This window comes from Bos taurus, chromosome 14, assembly GCF_002263795.3.
Source record: "Bos taurus isolate L1 Dominette 01449 registration number 42190680 breed Hereford chromosome 14, ARS-UCD2.0, whole genome shotgun sequence".
Taxonomy (NCBI): domain Eukaryota; kingdom Metazoa; phylum Chordata; class Mammalia; order Artiodactyla; family Bovidae; genus Bos; species Bos taurus.
The window spans coordinates 56,935,841-56,955,967 of NC_037341.1; the positions used below are offsets into that span (position 1 = coordinate 56,935,841).

The 20,127-nt window shown below is 40.0% G+C and overlaps 1 protein-coding gene and 1 pseudogene across 2 annotated transcripts in view; both read left to right on the top strand.

The window, feature by feature from the left end:
* Positions 1–20,127, top strand: part of ANGPT1 (angiopoietin 1) — a 471,938-nt gene that overhangs the window by 120,671 nt on the left and 331,140 nt on the right. The gene's annotated exons all lie outside the window — the stretch shown is intronic.
* On the top strand, positions 12,305–13,714 carry LOC614209 (developmentally regulated GTP binding protein 1 pseudogene; annotated as a pseudogene).

Consider the following 20,127-nt stretch of genomic DNA (forward strand, 5'->3'; position numbering starts at 1 on the left):
TGGGGAGTATAGTCAGTAATATTGTGGTAAATTTGTGTGGTGACAGATAGGAGCTAGACTTACTGTGGTGATCATTCCATGATGTGTAAAAATATCAAATAACTATTTGAACACTCAAGCTTATATAGTATTATTAAGTCATTTATACTTCAGTTTAAAATAATGAACAAATAAACTGCAGGGTTTGCCATCATTTCTAGACATTTAATTCTGGTTTGGTCAGAATTCAACTAGAGAAGAAATAGTAGGAATATAGTTTATATATTCATATTACAAATCAGAGGATTAATTACAGGTAATTAGCTTGTGGAACTAGGTAAACAGGAGGCTGTCTTTGTGTCTGTTGCTGGCCTAAAGTTCATAGGATAGGCAGCAGGCTGGAATCCCATAAAGATGAGCAAGAGCCTCATAACAATGGAGTAAAATCCATATTTGTTCTTGCTTCTTCTGACTTGGTGATATGGGTAATCTCCAGTAGCTGAGACCCTGTCTTACAGAGTCATTCTTTGGCAATGCCAAGAATACTCAAACTACTGCACAACTGAACTCATCTCATACGCTAGTAAAGTAATGCTCAAAATTCTCCAAGCCAGGCTTCAATAGTATGTGAACCATGAACTTCCAGATGTTCAAGCTGGTTTTAGAAAAGGCAGAGGAAACAGAGTTCAAATTGCCAACATCTGTTGGATCATCGAAAAAGCAAGAGTTCCAGAAAAACATCTACTTCTGCTTTATTGACTATGCCAAAGCCTTTGACTATGTGGACCACACCAAACTCTGGAGAACGTTTAAAGAGATGGGATACCATACCACCTGAGCCTGCCTCTTGAGAAATCTGTATGCTGGTCAGGAAGCAGCAGTTAGAACTGGACATAGAACAACAGACTATTTCCAAATAGGGAAAGAAGTATGTTAAGGCTGTATACTGTCACCCTGCTTATTTAACTTATATGCAAAGTACATCATGAGAAATGCTGGGTTGGATGAAGCACAAGCTGGAATCAAGATTGCCAGGAGAAATATCAATAACCTCAGATTTGCAGATGACACCACCCTTATGGCAGAAAGTGAAGAAGAACTAAAGAGCCTCTTGATGAAAATGAAAGAGGAGAGTGAAAAAGTGGGCTTAAAACTCAACATTCAGAAACCTAAGATCATGGCATCTGGTCCTATCGCTTCATGGCAAATATATGGGGAAATCGTGGAAACAGTGACAGACTTTATTTTGGGGGGCTCCAAAATCACTGCACATGGTGACTGCAGCCATGAAATTAAAAGATGCTTGCTCCTTGGGAGAAAAGTCATGACAAACCTAGATAGCATATTAAAAGCAGAGATATTACTTTGCCAACAAAAGTCTGTCTAGTCAAGGCTATGGTTTTTCCAGTGGTCATATATGGATGTGTGAGTTGGACTATAAAGAAAGCTGAGCACTGAAGAATTGGATGATTTTGCACTGTGGTGTTGGAGAAGACTCTTGAGAGTCCCTTGGACTACAAGGAGATCCAACCAGTCCATCCTAAAGGAAATCAGTCCTGAATATTCATTGAAGGACTGATCTGAAGTTAAAACTCCAATACCCTGGTCACCTGATGCAAAGAGCTGACTCATTGGAAAAGACCCTGATGCTGGGGAAGATTGAAGGCAGGAGGAGAAGGAGATGACAGAGGATGAGATGGTTGGATGCCATCACCGACTCAATGGACATGAGTTTGAGTAAACTTTGGCAGTTGGTGATGGACCGGGTGGCCTGGTGTGCTGCAGTCCATGGGGTCACAAAGAGTCAGACACGACTGAGTGACTGAACTGAACTGTACTGACCCTGGCCCTGCTTCATACCAATGAGATTAGTCCCCAGACTGGCAAAGTGTGTATGGTGCACAATGGCTACTGCTTCCCTTCCTCCTCCTAAATTTTCCCTCTTCGTTTTGAAAGCTTTATCCAACCAGGGCATCCTGTTCTATAAGTTTCATTATTTTCACACAAGAAAGAGAAGAGGCCCCTTATCCTTCAGTCACACTTACTTGGTCAATTTTGAATCTTGTGTTAGCCTACGAAAACTTAGCTCTGTTGGCAGAAACAATATCATTGTGTCAGCCATGCCACTGAATATTTATGCTATCCAAACTCCACTGGCTCTTCACTGTTCATTTTCTGAGCTTTTATTATTCCACAGTGAAGACATACTACTGTGTCTTTTCCAGGCCTTTCTCAAGCTCTCAAATTCACCCTCAGTCTTCTAACTCTCAGACTATAGCCTCACCTTGTTCATTTCAGAGAATATAGGAAATAAAATCATGTGAAATCTCTGAATTTCCTTTCCTTCCCTGTGGCATCAGAGAAAAAGTATCCTGAATTCTTTCCTTTGCAAGTTGGTTTTATAAAACAGATGTGTGTGTGCTAAGTTGTTTCAGTCATGTTCTACTCTTTGCAACTCTATGGACTGTAGCCCACCATGCTCCTCTGTCCATGGGATTCTCCAGGCCAGAATATTGAGGTGGGTTGCCATGCCCTCCTCCAGGGAATCATTCTTACCCATCTTTTATGTCTCCTGCAGTGGCAGGCAGGTTCTTTACCACTGGTGCCACCTGGGAAACCCTTACTATGTCAACAATCTCCTCTTCCTTTTGAATTTTTAATCTTCTGTGCATGTGTGCTAAGTCTCTCCCAGTCATATCCGACTCTTTGCAACCCTATGGACTGTAGTCCACCAGGCTCCTCTGTCCATGGGATTCTCCAGGCAAGAATACTTGAGCGGGTTGCCATGCCCTCATCCAGGGAATCTTCCTGACCCATCTCTTACATCTCCTGCATTGACAGGCAGGTGCTTTACCACTAGTGCTACCTGGGAAGCCCCTTTATAATATCTTCCCCTCCTCTAAAATTATAAACATGTTCACATCATCTTTATCCTTAAAAATGTATCTTGAGTCCCACCCAATTCCCTTTTTCAATCTAGCTTCTACCAGAAATACTCTATGAAAAGTCTTAAAAGCAAATTACCTCCTAATTGGCACATCTATCAGGCTCTTTCTGTTGTCCTCATCCCTGGCCTTTCTGCAATCTATGACCAAGTTTCCATCTTGATATTGTAATCCTGGATCACTCTCTAGTCTCCTTTGCCATCTCCTCTTTCTTTACCTGGCACCTAAATGTAGGCTTCTCTCAATATTCACAAGATTCTTCCCTTGACTGATTTCTCTAGGCTGTGCCTTCTGTGACCCTTTACAGATTTCATGGGGCTCCTTTATGAGAAAACAAGAATAGCAATGTCCAAGAGAGTTAAAATGCATGTCACATATGTGATTTTAGTTTTCCTAGTAGCCAGTACACAAAAAGTAAAAGGAACATTAGTTCAGTTCAGTTCAGTTCAGTCGCTCAGTCGTGTCCGACTCTTTGCAGCCTCACGAATCGCAGCACGCCAGGCCTCCCTGTCCATCACCAACTCCTAGAGGAGATCTTTCCCAGCATAAGGGTCTTTTCAAATTAGTCAGCTCTTCGCATCAGGTGGTCAAGTATTGGAGTTTCAGCATCAGTATCAGTCCTTCCAGTGAATATTCAGAACTGATTTCCTTTAGGATGGACTGGTTGGATCTCCTTGCAGTCCAAGGGACTCTCAAGAGTCTTCTCCAGCACCACAGCTCAAAAGCATCAATTCTTCGGTGTTCAGCTTTCTTCACAGTCCAACTCTCACGTCCATACAGTCCAACTCTCACGTTTTTTCCACACCACTGGAAAAACCATAGCCTTGACTAGATGAACCTTTGTTGGCAGAGTAACGTCTCTGCTTTTGAGTATGCTATCTAGGTTGGTCATAACTTTCCTTCCAAGGAGTAAGCGTCTTTTAATTTCATGGCTGCAGTCACCATCTGCAGTGATTTTGGAGCCCAAAAAAATAAAGTCTGACACTGTTTCCCCTGTTTCACCATCTATTTCCCATGAAGTGATGGGACCAGATGCCATGATCTTCGTTTTCTGAATATTGAGCTTTAAGCCAGCTTTTTCACTCTCCACTTTCACTTTCATCAACAGGCTTTTTAGTTCCTCTTCACTTTCTGCCATAAGGGTGATGTCATCTGCTTATCTGAGGTTATTGATATTTCTCCCGGCAATCTTGATTCCAGCTTGTGCTTCCTCCAGCCCAGTGTTTCTCATGATGTACTCTGCATATTTAAGTTAAATAAGCAGGGTGACAGTATACAGCCTTGACGAACTCCTTTTCTTATTTGGAACCAGTCTGTTGTTCCATGTCCAGTTCTAACCGTTGCTTCCTGACCTGCATATAGGTTTCTCAAGAGGCAGGTCAGGTGGTCTGGTATTCCCATTTCTTTCAGAATTTTCCACAGTTTATTGTGATCCACACAGTCAAAGGCTTTGGCATAGTCAATAAAGCAGAAATAGTTGTTCTTCTGGAACTCTCTTACTTTTTCGATGATCCAACAGATGTTGGCAATTTGGTCTCTGGTTCCTCTACCTTTTCTAAAACCAGCTTGAATATTTGGAATTTCACGGTTCACGTATTGAGCATTATTTTACTAGCGTGTGAGATGAGTACAATTGTGCAGTTGTTTGAGCATTCTTTGGCATTTCCTTTCTTTGGTATTGGAATGAAAACTGACCTTTTCCAGTCCTGTGGCCACTGCTGAGTTTTCCAAATTTGCTAGCATATTGAGTGCAGCACTTTCACAGCATCGTCTTTCAGGATTTGAAATAGCTCAACTGGAATTCCATCACTTCCACTAGCTTTGTTCGTAGTGATGCTTTCTAAGGCCCACTTGGCTTCACATGTTTCTGGCTGGTCTTGGGCTGCTGGTTGTCATTGGCCTTCATCAGCTCCTGGAATCTAGAAAGTGCAAGAGGCCCATTCCGAAGGTAGAGATGGGAACCTCGAGTCAAAACGACGTTGACATGAGCTGGATTCCTCAGGAAACTCTGAACCAAATCAATAAAGCTTCACCAAGAAGGTTGCCCAGGAAACGGGCACAGAAGAGATCAGTGGGATCTGATGAGTAAATGTTCCTTTGTGCAACAATTCGGTCTTTACTTAACCCATGCTAATGTTTCTCAGCCTGATGGGAATTAGTGCAGAGAAGCCATATCACCATAGAAGGCAGCTACTACTTATGTGTGGACTGAGCAATCACAGTGTGGCGATCATATTGCTGAAAATACAGTGCATTTATTTTTCTAAAGTAGCAAATTTGGTTTTTTTAAAAACCATTAAAATCTATGTGTGTGGAAAAAAAAGGAACATTAACATACTTTAATTCAGAATAGCCATAATGAACATTTTAACATGTAATTAATTAGTTATTATTGAAATAGTTTGCATCCTTTATATGTACCATGTCTTTCAGTATCCAATGTGTACTTTACACTTGGACCACATTTTAGTTTGGACTAGTCCCATTTTCAGTTCAGTTCAGTCACTTAGTCCTATCTGACTCTTTGTAACCCCATGGACTGCAGCGCACCAGGCCTCCCTATCCATCACCAGCTCCCAGAGTTTACTCAAACTCATATCCATTGAGTTGGTGATGCCATCCAACTATCTTATCCTCTGTCATCCCCTTCTCCTCCTGCCTTCGATCTTTCCCAGCATCAGGGGCTTTTCAAATTAGTCAGCTCTTCGCATCAGGTGGCCAAGTATTGGAGTTTCAGCATCAGCATTAGTCCTTCCAATGAATATTCAGGACTGATTTCCTTTAGGATGGACTGGTTGGATCTCCTTGCAGTCCAAGGGACTCTCAAGAGTCTTCTCCAACACCACAGTTCAAAAGCATCAATTCTTCGGTGCTCAGCTTTCTTTATAGTCCAACTGTCACATCCGTACATGACTACTGGAAAAACCACAGCCTTGACTAGACGAACCTTTGTTGGCAAAGTATTGTCTCTGCTTTTGAATATGCTATCTAGGTTTGTCATAACTTTTCTCCCAAGGAGCAAACATCTTTTAATTTCATGGCTGCAGTCATCATCTGCAGTGATTTTGGAGCCCCCCAAAATAAAGTCTGTCACTGTTTCCACGATTTCCCCATCTATTTGCCTTGAAGTGATAGGACCAGATGCCGTGATCTTAGGTTTCTGAATGTTGAGTTTTAAGCCCACTTTTTCACTCTCCTCTTTCATTTTCATCAAGAGGCTCTTTAGTTCTTCTTCACTTTCTGCCATAAGGGTGGTGTCATCTGCATATCTGAAGTTATTGATATTTTTCCCTGTAATTTTGATTCCAGTCCCATTTTAAGCACTCAATAGTCTCATGAGGCTAATAGCCACTGTCTTGGACATTCCAGCTCTGGAATCTACAGTGGGTAGCCATTCCCTTTTCCAGGCAGTCTTCCTGACCCAGAGATGGAACCCAGGTCTCCTGCATCCCAAGGAAATTCTTCATGATCTGAATCACCAGGGAAACCCAAGAAATCTACAAACCTGTCCTGAGTTCCAGATCTGGAATCCAGCTGCTGCTAAGATCTGACATTCATCCTGTTGTGTAATCTGTCACTCATAATGGTGAGTGAAATGGTGTGTGAAAACACAATGCAAAGATTTTACTCCACTCCTCGTATCTCTTTATGGCTTTCTATTTGCCTGATGAAAGGCAGCATGATAAGCATACATTTTGAAGTCACAGAAAATTAGATTTGAATCCAGGCTTCATGGCTAACTTGTGTGTAATTTGGGACAAGTTACTTAAACTTCATGAAAGCCTGTTTTCCCATCTAACATGGGGAAAATAATACTTCCTTCCGGGTTGGTTATAGGAAGATGTTGTTATTCCTCACACAGTATATGATCCATGTGTGCATGCCTGCTTGCTTAGTTGCTTCAGTCATGTCTGACTCTTCGTGACTCTATGAATGGTAGCCCACCAGGCTCCTCTGTCCATGACGATACTCTAGGCAAGAATACTGGAGTGGGTTGCCATGCCCTCCTCCAGGGAATCTTCCCAACCCAGGGATCAAACCTATGACTCCTGCATCTCCTGCATTGGCAGGCTGGTTCTTTACCACTAGTGCCACTTGGGAAGCCCATATGATCCTTAGTAATAGCCTAATAAATGGTAACTAGGCCATTAACATGGAGAAGGAAATGGCAACCAACTCCAGTGTTCTTGCCTGGAGAATCCCAGGGGCGGGGGAGCCTGGTGGGCTTCCGTCTATGGGGTCGCACAGAGTCGGACACGACTAAAGCGACTTAGCAGCAGCAGCAGCAGCAGCAGGCCATTAACATGACATTTAAGTTTTTCCATGAACTGTTCCTAAATACCTTTCCAGTCTTGTGTCCTGCTCTGAGATCCAGGCACATACCTGCACTCTCATAAATCTATGGCTTCATCCCTTTGTTCTTCAAAGAGCGTAGCCACTGTGAGCCAGGTCCCATAACTAAAACTTTCTTTAAGGAGTTCGTTTATTTGTTCATTCAAGACAAATTGATTAAACATAAACTCTGTGGTTACTTGTTTTTAGATGCTTGAATGAATTACTGAATAAAACAAAGTGAAATTACTGAATAAAACAGACAAAATATTTTCACTTAAATAATTTACTTGGAAAGACAGAAAATATACAGTAAACATAATTAATTAGAAAATTATGGGAATTTAGAATTAATTAGAATGGATGGGGAAATGAGATCTATTTTCCAGCTAAACAGTTTAGATCTGTGCTTTATAAGCACTTTTTATTTTAAATTGGAGCCCCTTTGATATTCTCTAGCAGAGTTATTGGACCTGGCATTTTAACGCATACCTTTGTTTCCTCACAATTTTAGTCCTTCAGGTTCGAGCATGCATGCTCATTTAGTCTTGTCCAACTCTTTGTGACCCTGTGGACTGCAGCCCACCAGGCTCCTCTGTCCATGGAATTTTCCAGGTAAGAGTAGTAGAGTCGGTTTCCATTTCCTGCTCCAGGGGATCCTCCCAACCCATGGACTGAACCAATGTCTCCTGAGTCTCCTGCATTGGCAGGCAGATTGTTTACCACTGAGCCACCTGGGAAGCCCCTCCTTCAGGTGGGATATAGCTAAAGAAGTGTATAAGTGAAGTTATGGATGCAGTGATAATTGGAAGTGAGCACTCGTGTAACTGTGGATAGTTTTACCTCCATGTTGCATTATTATTATTTTTTGCATACTTACGTATTATGCAAAAAAAAAAAAAAAAATGGTGGGCTGGTAATTAGTCCAAAATTATTGGCATTTTAGGAGCACGCAAAGTTGAGCAGCCTTAAATATGTGAATGTAACTCTCCAAGAAGGTTGCTGCATATTAACCATAGAAATCTTGAAATATGGAGGAATTAGAATTCAGGTAAATGCACATTTGGAAATGATATTCTAAAAAACAAATGGTAATGTTGTCAGAAGTGTTTAGACTATAAATAGGATGGTCTTATAATTTATCTTTTAAAACAGACATGTTTGAGGATAAAATGTCATGGTTAATAATTATGCCAGGAAAAGAGGCATTAACCAAGATTGTCCCCAGTAAATTGGAACATGTGGTCTCTGTATTTATAGTTCATTTTACATTGATATCTTTCCCCAAATACATTTTCCTCTTAGTTTCTCCAGTTCCCTTGGGAGGTAAATCCAAGGGGAAACCGTGTATGAAAAGAAGTAATAATAGCTATGCATTCCTTTTAGAGGAATATCCTTTGAAATTCCTCTAAATTTCATAATGTACTTTAAAAGAGGAAATTAAAAATGAAAACGCTGAAGAAATATGTGTTAGCTTTTTCAAGCAAAGTAAGGAACTATCTCATCCCTGAAGATACTAATTTAGTGAAACTTTTCAACTTAGGTAATTGTTTTGGTTACTTTTCCAGAGATATTATAGAAGCGTTAATTTTAAATATATTGATGTATTTGTGGCTGTATTTGATACGGAGGCCACTATCAATACCTATAATCTATGGTTTAAAAAATTTAATGAATTCAGAATTTTATAATAAAGTATAAATAATAAGAATGTAAAGTTCATGAAACAGTAAAATAAATTTTTCTTTTTAATGGATACATGAGCACTCACTTTTATATTTATATTTTGTGCATCTCACTGTAAAAATCTACACTGAACTAAGGAACAGATCAAAATCCAGTCTTCTGCAAGAAATTCTATGTCTGTTCTTAATATTAACACAGAAAGCCAGCCCATAACTTGCCATTCTCAAAGCGGAATTCAGTATTCCTTATATTAATTATAGTCTTCCTTCAGCAAGTAATTTTTAAACACAGCATCTAAATTCAGGGTCATTGAGCACTAAAAAAGAAAAGAACCTTATTCAGAACTGGTCCGTAGCTAAGTGGGGTAATATTTTTATAGAGTTCTGGATAAATGTTTTATAACTCTTGGAAGAGAAAAGTTCTAATTTTATTAAAGAACATTTCGTCCTCACATCTCCTTTCCAAGTTCAATAAATATAGAAAGCCCCCAATGCAAAGACATGATGTGCCTACGTATTCACTAGAACATAATTGTTTTAAAAAGACAGTAATATTTGTAACATTTAAAGAAATACATTATTAAAATGAAAACTTTTCTGAGTTGAGTTGCAGGATAAACCACATTGTAGTTTATCTGAAACAGCCTGAACGTCATAATTTGCATTTTCTGTTTCCTTTGACCTGATAGTCTGATTGTCTCTAAATGAGGCAACTGGCCTTGACATGTATAGACAGAGGACATGGTTACCCTGACAACAGGTACCATGTACCACATGCGACCCCTCTCCAAAGAAAATCAATGCCTCTTTTTTAAAAACATAAAACGAAACAAGTCTGCTGCCTCCTACTTAAGACCAAATAAAATCCCTTTAAAAAAAACTAATAGAAAAAGGTATCCCCAACCAATTTCAGTTTATTTGGTAAATTGTTTTATTGTGAATTTTGAAATGGATCATCATCACTTCTTTGTGTTAATCTCATCACAATGAGTAATCCAATTGATTAGGTAAATATAAAGTACTAAAACCTCTTTCTGGCTTTCACAGTCTCAAGATCCAGCAGAGGGAGCTCACACATTATTGTTGTTTTTTAAATGTTAGTCTAAAATTATGATACAATTTTAAATGTTCCAGTAGTAGAGCTCTTGGTATTTTTGAATTCTAGGATATCTACCCTGCAAAGTATAAATACTCTAGTGTTATTTTGTTACTGTTGCTTTTTAAATCTAATTAACTGCCAGTGTTTCTTAACTTTCAATATATTTATGTAAGCAAACAATTTTTAGATCCGTTTTATGCAACCAATTCATGATTACCCTGTGGGACAGATCTAACCTTTATTTCAGATTTCCCAACGTTTTAGCCATACCCACCACTCCATTCACACACACACCCCAAAAATACTTGACTGCAGACAACAAGGGTACATCCATGAAAAATGTCATGGAACAGTTTTTTTTAACTGAGAACAAAAGACTTAAAAAATCCCTAGCTGGTTCCATAAAAAGAACACAAGTGGTTTACACGGCATTGTTTTCATGTCAAGAAAGACGTCTTTGAAAATGACATGCCTTCCATAGGAAGCTGTGGGATTCCAGGGCCTGCCTTGCTCCCAGAAGACACACAGAGATTCTGGGTGTTGTTCATCAACCAAGGAACAATTATTTGCCCAATTATTCCTTCAAAATATTAATTGATTTTCTTCTTTATTCTAATTACTGTTTCAAGTTCAGAGGACATAAGCCTAATAAAGATAGCCAACATTTATTGTGTTGTTATGATGATACGGATACTTCACTGCATTCTCTCTTCTAAGCCTTACAATAACTAATTTACAGATGAAAAACTGCACCTCAGGGAACTTAAATAAATTGCCTATGGTCCTAAAGGTTATAAATGACAAAGCTTGAGTTTGAATGCAAGTCTATAATACCCTAAAGTACACACTGGTAACCACTATAAAATACTGCCTTCCTAGACTGAAGAGATTCACAGTCTATCAAATTAACTCATGTTATTTTGAAACAAGAATTTCTTGTCCTTAGTGCAAAGAGTTTTAGACAGAGAAATAGATAGTGGATAATATTTGAGTGTTTATCATGAACCAGTTGTCCTTCTAGATGCCTTATATGTCTTATTTAATCTTTACAGCAGCCTTATATAGTTCAGTCGCTCAGTCGTGTCCGACTCTTTGCAACCCCATGAACTGCAGCATGCCAGGCCTCCCTGTCTATCACCAACTCCCGGAGTTCACTCAGACTCACGTCCATCGAGTCAGTGATGCCATCCAGCCATCTCATCCTCTGTCGTCCCCTTCTCCCCCTGCCCGCAATCCCTCCCAGCATCAGAGTCTTTTCCAATGAGTCAACTCTTATCCCCACCCTTACAGGTGAAAAAATGGAGGCCCAGGAGATTATATTATATACCCAGGATGATACCACAAACCTTGAATTTGAATCTAGATTTTTCTGATTTTAAAATTTCCTTTGTCATCCTGCCTCTACTTACACAATTATGTCTTCCAACTAGTTCCTTAAGAAAAGATTTCTCATGTAGCTATTTGGAGTTAGTTCGTAGTCCGGGAGTTAGTGATGGACAGGGAGGCCTGGCGTGCTGCAGTTCATGGGGTCTCAAAGAGTTGGATACAACTTAATGACTGACCTGAAACATATTGCTGCTACTGCTAAGTCGCTTCAGTCGTGTCCGACTCTGTGTGACCCCATAGACGGCCTCCTACTAGGCTCCCCCGTCCCTGGGATTCTCCAGGCAAGAACACTGGAGTGGGTTGCCATTTCCTTCTCCAATGCATGAAAGGGAAAAGTGAAAGTGAAGTAGCTCAGTCGTGTCTGACTCCTAGCAACCCCATGGACTGCAGCCTACCAGGCTCCTCCGTTCATGGGATTTTCCAGGCCAGAGTGCTAGAGTGGGGTGCCATTGCCTTCTCCGGAACTGAAACATAGTAAGAAGTATTTTTAAGGAAAATTTCTAACCCTCAATTCAAATTTACATTCACACAAGTTTAAAAAAAAAAAAAAATATATATATATATATATACTTATGTGTGTGTGCTTATCAGTTGCTCAGTCATGTCTGACTCTTCCCAACCCCGTGGGGGTTGCCATTCACTTCTCCAGGGGATCTTCCTGACCCAGGGATTGAACCCAGGTCTCCTGCATTACAGGTGGATTCTTTACCATCTGAGCCACCAGTGAAGCCCTGTAAATGCTTATATTAAGTTTTAAATAAAAACATAGTTTGTTTTGCATTCATCAAATAATCTAAACATTAACTGTAAAGTGAGCCAAAGAATCAAGGAGTTTAAAAACTACAATGAAACAGGAAATACCGCGCTTGCGCACTGCTGTAGCGCCTGGTGGTTGTGGCCGGTCTGCCGGCGACTGTGAGGCGGGGAACTGCTCCTGTGGAGGCCGTTGAGTCCCCCGCAACTCGCCACCATGAGCAACACCCTAGCTAAGATCGCGGAGATCGAAGCCGAGATGGCTCGGACTCAGAAGAACAAGGCCACAGCGCACCACCTAGGGTTGCTTAAGGCTCATCTTGCTAAGCTTCGCAGGGAGCTCATTACTCCAAAAGGTGGTGGTGGTGGAGGACCAGGAGAAGGATTTGATGTTGCCAAGACGGGTGATGCTCGAATTGGGTTTGTGGGTTTTCCGTCTGTGGGGAAGTCAACGCTGCTCAGTAACCTGGCAGGGGTATATTCCGAGGTGGCAGCCTACGAGTTCACCACCATGACCACTGTGCCTGGCGTCATCAGATACAAATGTGCTAAGATCCAGCTTCTGGATCTCCCAGGTATCATTGAGGGTGCCAAGGATGGGAAAGGTAGAGGCCGTCAAGTCATTGCAGTGGCCAGAACATGTAACTTGATCTTGATTGTTCTGGATGTCCTGAAACCCTTGGGACATAAGAAGATAATTGAAAATGAGCTGGAAGGCTTTGGCATTCGCTTGAACAGCAAACCCCCCAACATTGGCTTTAAGAAGAAGGATAAAGGAGGCATTAATCTCACAGCCACTTGCCCTCAGAGTGAGCTGGATGCTGAAACTGTGAAGAGCATTCTGTCTGAGTACAAAATCCATAATGCTGATGTGACTCTGCGTAGTGACACCACAGCAGATGACCTCATTGACGTGGTGGAAGGAAACAGAGTCTATATCCCCTGTATCTGTGTGTTAAATAAGATTGATCAGATTTCCATTGAGGAGTTGGATATTATCTATAAGGTGCCACACTGTGTACCCATCTCTGCCCATCACCGCTGGAATTTTGATGACCTGTTGGAAAAGATCTGGGACTATCTGAAACTAGTGAGGATTTACACCAAACCCAAGGGCCAGTTGCCCGATTACATGTCCCCAGTGGTGCTGCCCTACTCCAGGACCACGGTGGAGGATTTCTGCATGAAGATTCACAAAAATCTTATCAAAGAATTTAAATATGCTCTGGTGTGGGGTCTGTCTGTGAAACACAGTCCTCAAAAAGTGGGTAAAGACCATACGTTGGAGGACGAGGATGTCATTCAGATTGTGAAGAAGTGATGCCATCCCCTTCCTCATCTGCTGGGCCAACCCTAGCAGCTTTCTCTACGATCAAACACCTGACTCCAAGCCCCTCCTGGGTTTGACAGGCACTGGATCAGGATACAGGGAGGGAGATGGAAGCACCCAAATTGGAACTTCACTTGTCTTAACTTGGTGTCACCTTATATGTTGAGCTGCATAAAGGACCTGGTAGGCCAGCTGACTATGTACAGTTCATGTGTCATTGTCAGAATTTGTTTTGAGATGGATTGAATGAGGATGGTTATGTACAGTGAGGCAGCTGCAGAAGAGGTCCTTGGGAGCTTGGTCTTGAATGTGAAATGGGTAAAAATATGACTGCAGCATTTCAAAAAAAAAAATAATAAATAAAAACTACAATGGGCCTCAGTACTCATGTAGTATGATTCTCTTAGTTTATTAGTGAGAAAGCTGAGACCCAGAGAAATTATGACTTAATTGGTTTCCTGTCATTAGTCAGGGGCAATGTAGGACTACCATTCCACCCTAGGAAAGTAACATTTCCCTACTCTGTTTCAAAAAAGAATTTAAGATGAATTGTATTAGAAACAGATCTAATCCTCAGGTCTTACCCTGGTTCATAACCTGATGTTGAGTTTAGAAAGTTAAAGTCATTTTTACAAAGGCAGTACTGGATTGTAGTCATGGTGTGAAAATAAAAATTAAGGTAAGTTTTATCCAGGGTTAAAAATGAAAATTGATTCAGAGCTTAAAATTTAATAAAATTAGTGTCAAAATTCTTTTAAGACCAAAGTAATGACCAAAGACACTAAAATTTACAGAGCTTTTTATTTGGATAAGACATATATATATGAATATTAAAGTATCAAGTTCAGAAGACAATGCAATTGCATCATTGGTTTATTATATTAAACCACTGCTACTGCTGTTGCTAAGTCGCTTCAGTTGTGTCAGACTCTGTGCGACCCCATGGACGGCAGCCCACCAGGCTCCCTTGTCCCTGGGATTCTCCAGGCAACAACACTGGAGTGGGTTGCCATTTCCTTCTCCAGTGCATGAAAGTGAAAAGTGAAAGTGAAGTCGTTCAGTCGTGTCCGACCCTCAGGGACCCCATGGACTGCAGCCCACCAGGCTCCTCCATCCATAGGATTTTCCAGGCAAGAGTACTGGAGTGGGGTGCCATTGCCTTCTCCATTAAACCACTAATTTGAGCTATATATGTATATTGTACGTTTTAATTCAGCATTACATACAATTTTTTGTGGCCTTCTTCTGTCATTTGCAGATAGACTATTTCCACAGGTAAGTGTTAAAGCACATAGCACACATGCACGAGTGCACAAGTGCACACATACAAACACACATTTTTTTAAAGCAGTACATGACACTTTGGCATGTGCTTATAGTCACAGTGGCAAATTTGGTAAGTGAAGACTGGACAGCAGCTAAATCGTGATGAGATCCTGACCCCTGATGTCTTGAACGGTTCTGAAAAAGACACGTCTCTTCTGGGGTGAAGGCACCTCATTGGGAAGACAAGTTAGTTTTCAGAGATTTTGCTTTCATTAAGGTCCTCGAATCCTGTCAATATGTACAGATGTCCATGATACGATCTCAGCAGTGATCCAAAGTGTAAGGAAGTCTGACTGAGCCTTAACTATGTTATTGGTTGAGTATATACCTCATAAACTTTCAGAACTTGCCTGTGGCAGAGAAAAATTAGTCAACCAGAAAGTAACTATTGTATGCCAGAGCTAATCAAAAGAAATTGCAGGTATGGCATATAGAGTAGTGTACAAGCCATTGGAGGAAATAAGGCCAATGGAAAAATACCCAAGATCACAAACATTAAAAAAAAAATAAAACTTAAAAACACTGTTTTGGTTAAGTTCTTTTTTTATTTGTTCCCGTTAGCTTAGTCCTTGATAATTGTAGGCTTTCCATACTTGTTGGTTGAATGGGTAGACTAGAAGCCAATATTTACTGAGTCCTTTCTGTGAGCCAAAACAATATAGTGAGAACTTCTAACTACATTATCACATTTAAACCATGTGATAATTCTATGGGGCATAGTTGCAGAAACTGAGACTTCTGTTACATATTCAAGGTCACCCAGTGAGGGAGGAAGGCAGGATTTGAAGCAAGATCTGTTATCCAAGGTGGTGCTTTTAGTAACTAGAATTTGAGTTCTTAAGGCAGATTAAAGTTTTAACATTTTCATCAGGAGCTAAATTGTTGGTGTACTCTCTAGTTCTGTTCACAGAAACTTTATTTTTTTTTCAATGGCAGTGATTATAGTATGATCATATTGTTGCTACAGTTTTTACTGGCTTATGTAAGACATTTTATTTGGTTTTCTATAAATGCCTCTTTAAGGAACATAGGGACACTGGACTTAAATGTAATTTCAGGTCACTGGTTGACCCAGCTCCAAAAATTCCTGTGAAAATGTTGCTTCCCACGGGTAAAAGATACATTCAGTATATAGGAATTGGTGTACGACATTTTAATTCTTGACACAAAGCCCAGAACTTCTGTGTATAAATGGACTTTGGATCATGTTATGTTATAGCAACCTATCACCTTGGCACCTGGTTATTACCTTACTGACATTTAAATTCCAGGAGAGGTAGAAAAATTGAGTTTTTTTTCCCCCACTAAATAGTATTTTAAACAAAACTTAACTCCACAGTGGGATTTGGAGTTCACCTCTGAGCTTGTGGAAACGTGAAGAAGGTCTAAGACTAAGGTCAAAATGGTCAAATAGCTTGAAATTTAGTCTGATATTTTTTCCTTGTTAATTGAAAAAGGGATTATTTTCCCTTGCCAGTGAGTGGCTCTTGGGCTGGGAATATTGTATAACCCCCAAAACCATCATAATAAATTAGTCAGGAAATACATAGTTCTAACAATCTTATTTTTTGGCCTGTGGGGACGATATATATGGCTAAGTGAGCCAAGGGGTAGGGTAGGGCAGGATATTTACAAGATGAATGTTGGAGAATTGCATTCTTTGCGCATTCAAGATCTACCATAACTTACTGCACTGATCAAATTCCTATAAAACAAATTCTAGTATGTTGGATCTATAGAAGACATCACCATTTTAGAATAGCTTACTACCTAGAAAAGTCATTTGTTATGCAACTGGATGAATTGGTATGTCTTCCTGACCACCCTTCCATGATGCCATACAATAGATTAGCTCTGTTTTTTATCTTGAGCTATTTTCTCACAGAATACAAGCTGAGACAAACTATGTCCTAACTGGCCATTCCTTTGCAGATGACCTCTTTAGTTTGTTATAAATATGACTGAGTGTATTGCTTAGTCCAAGTTATTTCTTTGAAAATAGCCTGAGTTAAATATGATTTCCAAGAGACAGTCTTAAGATGCAATCTAGAAACAACTAGATTAAGCCACCTCTTTAATCATAGAATCTCCTCTTTGGAAGGTACCTCAAAGGTCACACGGTACAACCACATTAACTATAGTTTATCATTAACCACAATCAGTTAATATTCATCAAATACTTTCCAGTACCTATGCTTCAAAGTTGTTTAATTAAAAAATAGACATTTTAATTTTATTTCCTCTGCTTTTGTTGTCACTTCAAAACCTCTGACATAGTTCCTGGTGAGTTCTATTTGATGCAGCACATTAATGGTCAGGCAAGGAACATGTCTGTGAAAAGTTTGATGGTAGAGTGATACTATGTGACCACTGATAGGTTGTTTTGCCTGATAACCAAGCAAAGGGACTCCTCAGCAGACAGGCTGTCTGGATTTAATGTGGCTCTGATGTTTGCCAGTTCTGTGATTTCCAATGCTTTACCACTGTCTCAAAATCTCAGTGTCCTAATATATCAAAGGGATGGCAATGCACTAACCTCACAATTTTGTTTTAAAGGTCAAATGCAATAATAAACATACATAAGTTAGCCTAGCACTTTACTCACTGTATGTATTTAATTCATGCAGCTATTATTTATAGCATTATGACTGTTATTATCAGGCTTCTCTGGTGGCTCAGACAGTAAAGAATCAGCCTGCAATGCAGGAAGACCTGGGTTTGATCCCTGGGTTGGAAAGATACCCTGGAGGAGGGCATGGCAACCCACTCCAGTATTCTTGCCTGAAGAATCCCCATGGACAGAGGAGCCTGGCAGGCTAATGCCCATGGGGTCACAGAGACATTACTATCACACTGTACTCTCCATGGGGTCACAAAGACTGTTACTATCATACTATGTTCTTTGTGACAGCATAGCACCTGCCATATAATTGTACTTAGCATATATTTATCAGGTGAGTGAATGAAATAAATGAAAGAGATATCTTCTTTTCTATGAGGTAGGTCAGTTAGCATTAGTGAATAGCCCAAACGTTTGTTATATGTTACACTTGTGGGCACCACATGTATTCATAAGTAAGTTATAATAAGATTGTCAAAGTTGGTCAATAATCCCTGCTCACTCTTGGAAATCTAGATCTTGAATACAAGTAAGTTGAGGTTTAGGGAGAAACATGGCATGAGGTCAATGCACCCAGAAGAAAAGCTTGTCATCTTTTATGTACAGCTAAATATAGGAGGCTTGGCTCAGACCTGCTTCATGGCCCAAACAGGTTTGGTAGGTTTGAAGCAAATAAAATCAAGAACAGCTGTTGTTCAAATAAGGTCACGCAAAGACATGGATTCAGTGTCTTTACACTGATTTTAGTTAGTGTTTATATTTCAAATCCAAAGTGGTGTTGGCTAATTTCCATAGTAGAATCTTGCCATGGTGAATGTTTTCAAGCAGTTTCTTTTTCTTCCTCATTCTTAACAAAGAAAAAAAAAGTAAATATCTCTCATTTATTATTGAAAAAAGCAAATGTAGATGAGAAGGAAAATTTTATTGCAGATCATCAATAACATTACTAAACAAAGACATTATTTAAAGAAATAAGATGTATACTATAAACATTTTTAAAAGAAAATAGTTTTTCAAATATATTTTTGAAATATTGAGGGACTGTGATATTTTACAAATTCTTAACAACTTTATATTATCATCTATTACTTTCATTATGGGTTGGTTTATTTCAGTTCAGTGACTGTTTTTTGATTACTTACTCTGTACTAATGATTTGGTCCCTGAGGAGATTGCACAAATAGGGAAAAAGCTAGTTTTAGTTAAAAGTTGGTAAGTGCTCTGATGAGTAGGGGGACACTGTGAGAAAAACCAAACATAGGTTCAGTCAGTTCAGTTCAGTTCAGTCGCTCAGTCATGTCTGACTCTTTGCGACCCCATGAATCGCAGCACGCCAGGCCTCCCTGTCCATCACCAACTCCTGGAGTTCACTCAGACTCACGTCCATCAAGTCAGTGATGCCATCCAGCCATCTCATCCTCTGTCGTCCCCTTCTCCTCCTGCCCCCAATCCCTCCCAGCATCAGAGTCTTTTCCAATGAGTCAACTCTTCACATGAGGTGGCCAAAGTACTGGAGTTTCAGCTTTAGCATCATTCCTTCCAAAGAAATCCCAGGGCTGATCTCCTTCAGAATGGACTGGTTGGATCTCCTTGCAGTCCAAGGGACTCTCAAGAGTCTTCTCCAACACCACAGTTCAAAAGCATCAATTCTTCGGCGCTCAGCTTTTCCTAAAGAAGATGAAACTTGAGATGTGTTTTGAAAGATGATTAGGAGTTAGTCAGAAGGTGGAAGTGGTTGATAGGTTTAGAATATGGCATTTTAGGTAATGGCAGCCAGAGACACGTGGGAAGGAACATGGTGCTCATGAGGAGTGCAAGCCACACAGGACTCTTAGGGTGTGAACTGTAGGGTGAAGAGAGCAAAACATAAGACTGGAGTCATGGACAGAGTCAATCCATCTACTTTATTTAATGAAGTAGCTGTTACTTCGGGGAAAAAAAGAGCTCACGAGTCAAAGGCTTGTGGGATATACTGGGTTATAAAATGCTATGTGTTTCTTTACTTCACATCTTTTCAGGACCTTTATTATGTCAGTGGCCTTTATGATGTTGGAAATGAGGATATACTATGCAGCATTTTCTAAACTTACTTGAACACAGATCATCTTGCAGTTTTGTGTTTCATCTTGCAAGATTTGTGTTTCATGGGATGTACTTTTGGCACCATTGCTATAGACAATAGGGAGTCTGAAAATAATTTAAAATATTGGAGTATAGTTCATTCTGGTAGCAAAGTAGAGGAAGGATGTAAAGGGAAATCTAATTTTAATCTCTAGGCATCTAAATATTATCTGTCATTGTCCTGGAGTGGCCTAGAGAGAGACAGGAGAGGCCGAACCTTCATCAGTAGACAACAATAATGAAGAGAAGGTGATTGGCTGAGAGGTACTTAGGCATCTATGGGGAACAGAGATCTGATGATTGCCTTCTCCTATTTAATTAGTGGGTTAAAATCAGCAGGATTAGGCAATTAATTGCATGTGAAGGGTGAGGAGTGGATGAATGACTCTATAATGACTCAGGTTCCTGATTTGGAAAAGTTGGTGACAAGTGGTACTTTTGCTGAGATCTGAAAAACTAGAAGGACAACTTAGAACTAGGAATAATGGGAAGGAGACCTTTAGACATATAAATTTTAATGTGTCTAGGGAACAAGTTGAATATTTAAGTGC